The sequence below is a fragment of the Colobus angolensis genome, unplaced genomic scaffold, assembly GCF_000951035.1.
Source record: "Colobus angolensis palliatus isolate OR3802 unplaced genomic scaffold, Cang.pa_1.0 Scaffold127, whole genome shotgun sequence".
Classification (NCBI taxonomy): Eukaryota; Metazoa; Chordata; class Mammalia; order Primates; family Cercopithecidae; genus Colobus; species Colobus angolensis.
This window is the reverse complement of record NW_012113919.1, coordinates 1,139,545-1,146,444: the sequence shown is the minus strand read 5'-3', so window position 1 is coordinate 1,146,444 and position 6,900 is coordinate 1,139,545. Positions and strand designations below refer to the sequence as shown.

Genomic DNA, 6,900 nt, shown 5'->3' with positions numbered 1-6,900 from the left:
TTAGTTATAATAAGGTTTGTGTTATTCAGAAAATACATTTCAGTTGAGTGAAACAGTTGTATATAATGGATCTCTTACCTTAAATCTGACGAAACATTTGGATGAGGTGAATACATAATTCTATTAAAAATAAGAAGATACGTGTTTTTCTTTCTTATTTTTATAATATCTGAAATAAAATTCTAATGTCAATGCACTGTATCCCATCATAGGTTTTGGGTTATAAATCCTCCTATGATATAATACAATACATTTTGTGGATTTGTATAGAATTTTTAAATCCACTATACTCAATGCTTTCCATATATTTACCAAATTATCGTAAAGTCCTGAATTTATCCTTTTTTTAATTTCAAAGAAGTTGCTTATTTTGCAAGTAGAAAAAAAAAAAAACCTAGTGCATTCACCAACTTACAACTTGCCCAAACACTTATTTTATGCTAGCCCCAACACAGCAAAGTTTAGACAATGAAGTATTTTAAAAGACAATATTGTCAAATTAGGGGAGCTATTTCTTGTCTATAATACAAAAAACTGATAATAAATCTAACATCATTCAAGTAACATTAAGTATGCCGTAATATTACTTATATATTATTGGCAATTATATTATTGACATAGAATCAAATATATCATGAACTTTCAAAGACTGAGGAAACTGATTTTTTCCCAAAGCATTTGTAGGCATGCATTAAGTGAAATATATACATGCTTAAAATTATCTTCATAAAAATTTCACAAAACCAATGGAGAAATAAAAGGACAATTTTTTGACCTGTGTAAGATATAAAGATCACTTTAATCAGTGAAGGTGTCAGTTTGATCCTTAACTATGGAATTCAGATAAATAAAAATAACTCATTGTCTCTTCTATATTTGAATGATTGTATTGGCAACAATACAGAATGTGTAAAGTTTTATGAGGAATTTTCTAATTTCTAGATAGATAGATTACACAATTTTAAAGCATTTTTAATAGTTCATAATGTGTCAGTATTGTGCTATTTAACATTTACAAACAATGTATTTTACGTAAAGGAAATCAAGGAAGTGACAACATATGGAAACTTTTTGTTGTTTGTGTCTCGAGCATAATAAGAACCAGATTGTATAATAAGTGCTTGTTTAACTTTCAGAAAACTTGCTGTTATCTTTTGCAATGTGGCTGAGCCATTGTACATGTTCAGATTCTCCATGTCCTCTCCAGCTTTTGGTGACATTGTTACATTCTACTTCAGCTATTCTGATATTTGTGTAATGTTACCTGATCATGCTTTTTCATCTGTCACGAACATCGTTTTACGTGTTTATTTAAGATCTATATATCCTATTCATTCCAATGTTGACTCACATCTTTTGCTCAATTTTTAATTGGACTGTTTATATTTTTCTGCTAAATTTTGAGAGTTATTTATGATGTCTAAATACAGGTGCTATGTAGGATATATAGTTTGCAAATATTTTCTTCCAGCCAGTGTACAAACATGTCTTTTCTTCCTCTTTATAGTGTATTTTCAGAATAAAAATTCCAGTTTTTGTTTGTGTCTTAATTTGGAGGAGGAGCAGTTTATAAAATTTTAAATTAGTATTATTATTTTTTAGGCTTGTGAGCACAAAACGTGAGTTTTATTTAACTGCAAGTGATGCAACTTGTGTAACACATTCTTTTCTCAATCACGTTCTTCAACTGCTAACATTACGTTTACAGACACAAACATTATAAAATGTGTCTGATTGGTAATTTATTAACTCTATCTGTCAAATGGTAATATTCTGTAGGCAGCCTTTGAAATGATTTTTTGAGAATTTATTTATAACCATTGAATACAGATGGTTTTGTAAAACTGGCAAGTAATTACAGGCTCCTTAAACTCACAACATACATACATTTTAATATTTAAATAGCTCATTTTCTACAAAAGTAATTTTCTACTGCTTTTTCATAAAAATATAGAAAAGACAGCATTTACAGTTTTGACAACCTAAATTTAACCCAAATCAAAAATTTTCTACAAATGATACCTCTTTTCAAAAGTTAAAAAGACATCACAGAATAATGTGATGCTAAACTAAAGACTGTTGCCACAATAAAAGCATTTTACTTTTAAGAAAGATTGTGTAGTATTTCCTCTTTAACCTTTCATTCTAGATTTCAACTATGTATATCCTATGTAAAAGCATCAGATTAATCCTAGTCCTTCATATTTATGCAGAAGACTGTCATATATATGACCAGTTAACATATAAAGTATATTACCATAATTGCAAAACTAGCAAAAGGCAATTTTTATGAAAGCTTATAAAAAGCTTTTAATAAAAGTCAACCAACATTGCCCTAATTTTCAGCAAAAATTACCTCTTCCTCCTACCTTTCCCCCTGATGTGAATGGTGCCTTTTATTGCAAGTTAATACACAAAGATACTTCTAGCACTTCTACTTAAGTTAGCCTCTTGCATGGCTGCTTTCTTTTCTGATACACTGAGTTTATGAGAAGGCACCAAGGTTATACTCCTAAGTAGTTTCAGATTTTGTGTCCCTTTTTAGGTTCCTCTAGAATAATTTTCCTCAGAAAAAGGTAACTCGAGAAACTTAAGGAACCAGAAGAAAGTGAATGATGTAACAAAAACTTGAAACTTGTAGCATTCAATAGCTGTAAATATAGTAATAGTGTCCTTGAACATATCACTTAGAACAGTCAGAATAATTTTCTGAACATAAATGGAAAAATAGAGCACATTTATTAACTGTAGGGAAACTCCTAAACTTACAGTAACAACATATTAAATCTCACATCAAAACACACAGCCAAAAGCATTAGAAATTCACTGCCAGATATTCTGATGCATCATCCTGAAAATATGTCTGAAACATACGACTAACATATATAACAAAGTAACAAAGTATGGTGTTTATTTCACAGAAAGAAAAGAGATTCAGCACACAAACAGATTTGCAGATTTCAGCTTTAAGTTCTAGAGATACATATTTTTTATTTTTATTATACTTTAAGTTCTAGGGTACATGTGCACAACGTTCAGCCTTGTCACACATGTATACATGTGCCATGTTGGTGCGCTGCACCCATCAACTCATCATTTACATTAGGCATATCTCCCAATGCCATCCCTCCCCCTTATCCCCTCCCCACAATAGGACCCAGTGTGTGATGCTCCCCTTCCTGTGTCCAGGTGATCTCATTGTTCAATTCCAACCTACCAGTGAGAACATGTGGTGTTTGGTTTTCTGTTCTTCCGATAGTTTGCTGAGAATGATGGTTTCCAGCTGCATCCATGTCCCTATAAAGGACACGAACTCATCCTTTTTTTATGGCTGCATAGTATTCCATGGTGTGGATGTGCCACATTTTCTTAATCCAGTCTGTCACAGATGGACATTTGGGTTGATTCCAAGTCTTTCTATTGTGAATAGTGCCGCAATAAACATAGTGTGCATGTGTCTTTATAGCAGCAAGATTTATAACCCTTTTGTCATATACCCACTAATGAAATGGTTGCGTCAAATGGTATTTCTAGTTCTAGATTCTTGAGGAATCGCCACACAGTGTTACACAATGGTTGAATTAGTTTAGTCTCACCAACAGTGTGAAAGTGTTCCTATTTCTCCACATCCTCTCCAGCACCTGTCGTTTCCTGACTTTTTAATGATCACCATTCTAACTAGTGTGAGATGGTATCTTATTGTGGTTTTGATTTGCATTTCTCTGATGGCCAGTGATGATGAGCATTTTTTCATGTGTCTGTTGGCTGCATAAATGTCTTCTTTCTGTTCATATCCTTTGCTCACTTTTTGATGGAGTTGTTTAGTTCTTTTCTTGTAAATGTGTTTGTGTTCTTTGTAGGTTCTGGATATTAGCCCTTTGTCAGACGAGTAGATTGCAAAAATTTTCTCCCATTTTGTAGGTTCCCTGTTCTCTCTGTTGGTAGTTTCTTTTGCTGTGCAGAAGCTCTTTAGTTTACTTATATCCCATTTGTCAATTTTGGCTTTTGTTGCCATTGCTTTTGGTGTTTTAGTCATGAAGTCCTTGCCCATGCCTATGTCCTCAATGTTATTGCCTGTGTTTTCTTCTAGGGTTTTTATGGTTTTAGGTCTAACATTTAAGTCTTTAATGCATCTTGAATTAATTTTTGTATAAGATGTAAGGAAAGGATCCAGTTTCAGCTTTCTACTTATGGCTAGCCAGTTTTCCCAGCACCATTTATTAAATAGGGAATCCTTTCCCCCATTTCTTGTTTTTGTCAGGTTTGTCAAATATCAGATGGTTGTAGATGCGTGCTATTATTTCTGAGGGCTCTGTTCTGTTCCATTGGTCTATATCTCTGTTTTGGTACCAGTACCATACTGTTTTGGTTACTGTAGCTTTGTAGTATAGTTTGAAGTCAAGTAGTGTAGTGCCTCCAGCTTTGTGTTTTGGCTTAGGATTGTCTTGGCAATGCGGGCTCCTTTTTGGTTCCATATGAACTTTAAAGTAGTTTTTTTCCAATTCTGTGAAGCAAGTCATTGTTAGCTTAATGGAGATGGCATTGAATCTACAAATTACCTTGATCAGTAAGGCCATTTTCATGATATTGATTCTTCCTATCCATGAGCAAGGAATGTTATTCCATCTGTTTGTGTACTCTTTTATTTCATTGAGCAATGATTTGTAGTTCTCCTTGAAGAGGTCCTTCACATCCCTTGTAAGTTGGATTCCTAGGTATTTTATTCTCTTTATTACAATTGCGAATGGGAGTTCACTCATGATTTAGCTCTCTATCTGTTATTGTTGTATAGGAATGCTTGTCACTTTTGCATATTGATTTTGTATCCTGAGACTTTGCTGAAGTTGCTTATCAGCTTAAGGAAACTTTGGGCTGAGATGATGGGGTTTTCTAAATATACAATCATGTCATCTGCAAGCAGGGACAATTTGACTTCTTCTTTTCCTGATTGAATACGCTTTATTTCTTTCTCTTGCCTGATTGCCCTAGCCAGAACTTCCAACACTATGTTTAATAGGAGTGGTGAGAGAGGGCATCCCTGTCTTCTGCCAGTTTTCAGGGCTAATGCTTCCAGTTTTTGCCCATTCAGTATGATATTGGCAGTGGGTTTGTCATAAACAGCTCTTATTATTCTGAGATATGTTTCATCAATACCGAATTTATTGAGAGTTTTTGCATGAAAGGCTGTTGAATTTTTTCAAAGGCCTTTTCTTCATCTATTGAGATAATCATGTGGTTTTTGTCTTTGGTTCTGTTTATATGCTGGAATATGTTTATTGATTTGCATATGTTGAACCAGCCTTGAATCCCAGGGATGAAGCCCACTTGATCATGGTGGATAAGCTTTTTGATGTGCTGCTGGATTCAGTTTGCCAGTATTTTACTGAGGACTTTTGCATCGATGTTCATCATGGATATTGGTCTAAAATTCTCTTTTTTTGTTGTTGTGTCTTTGCCAGACTTTGGTATCAGGATGATGTTGGCCTCATAAAATGAGTTAGGGAGGATTCCCTCATTTTCTATTCATTGGAATAATTTCAGAAGGAATGATACCAGCTCCTCCTTGCACCTCTGGTAGAATTCGGTTGTGAATCCGTCTGTTCCTGGACTTTTTTTGGTTGGTAGGCTATTAATTTTGGCTCAATTTCAGAGCCTGTTATTGGTCTATTCAGGGATTCAACTTCTTCCTGGGTTAGTCTTGGGAGAGTGTCTTTATATTTTAAAGATAAAAAAAGAAAAGCAAGATTCTCCCTTCAAATAAGTTAGTCTCTCTAATCCATTAATTGTTTTTATGCTCTTACAATGTAAAATATTTAGAAACTTTCGAATTCTAGAAATTTTCACCAGTTAACCTAGTTGGCCTTAACATATTCTAAATTCCCTTTCAAGAATCACATTAATGTTTTCAGTCCATCTGTCCAATATGGATGGAGCAACTCTTTCTTTTTCTTCTTCTTTGTTGGTTCATCCTTGGAGCTGCTATATGTGCTGGTGCTGCTGCTACTGGAAGAGCTGGAATCTGAGTCTGAATCAGAGTAGGAGGAGGAGATTGTGGAGGAGACTGAGCGTGAGGAACTAGAAGAGTTTTCATCAGTGTCACTGTCCTCTGACGAGGATGAGGTAGATGTTTCTTCACTCTCTGATGAAGAATCACTAGCTGAACCGTCACTGCTACTGCTACTGGAACTGTTTACCATTTTAGACCTTTTTTTCTCGGTCTTTCTTTCTACATTGGTTGCTCCAATGCCAATAACACGAAGCGGAAGAAAGCTCCTTCATTGTGATAATAATCTGTTTTCTTTTAGAAAGTTTTCCTTAGTTCTATTGTCCTTGAGGGCCTCTGTATGTATTTCTTTTTCATGTGCATTCATAAGTCCAGTGTCCAAACTCCAAGCATTTCTGACATCTTACATGTTGCTTATTTGCTTTTTTATGCTTGTCTCAGGGCTATGAGCTGATGCATGGGAGTCACCATCTTAGCAAAAGAAAAAATTTTAATAATGCTTTTGCTGTCAACTCAGAACTTTTAACCTTTACTTGGATCTTAAGGAGGAGATTTTCTGGTAAAATGTCAAGATTTCAGTTGAAAATTTAGGAGAGAATCACTCTAGAAATAAAAGCATCTAGAAACAGAAAAGCCACATAAAATCTGGACCACCTCAATCTAGGACTACAGTAAAATGATGGAAGCATATTCTAAGTGTGTGTGAGGAAATAATATCACAAAAGTCTCTAAGTTCTTTATACATAATGTCCATCATCCATATAACAGGACCGGATGACTTAAGCAAAATAAAATAGAAGGAAAATAAAAACAGTATCACAGATGACACCGATATCAGAGTGAGAAGACATAAATGTGAAAATAACTATCATTGATTAATAAAATCAGTAAAAATA

The 6,900-nt window shown here is 34.2% G+C and overlaps 1 pseudogene; it reads right to left on the bottom strand.

Moving 5' to 3' along the window:
• Positions 1-5,891: 5,891 nt before the first annotated feature.
• On the bottom strand, positions 5,892-6,475 carry LOC105505592 (annotated as a pseudogene).
• Positions 6,476-6,900: the final 425 nt, after the last annotated feature.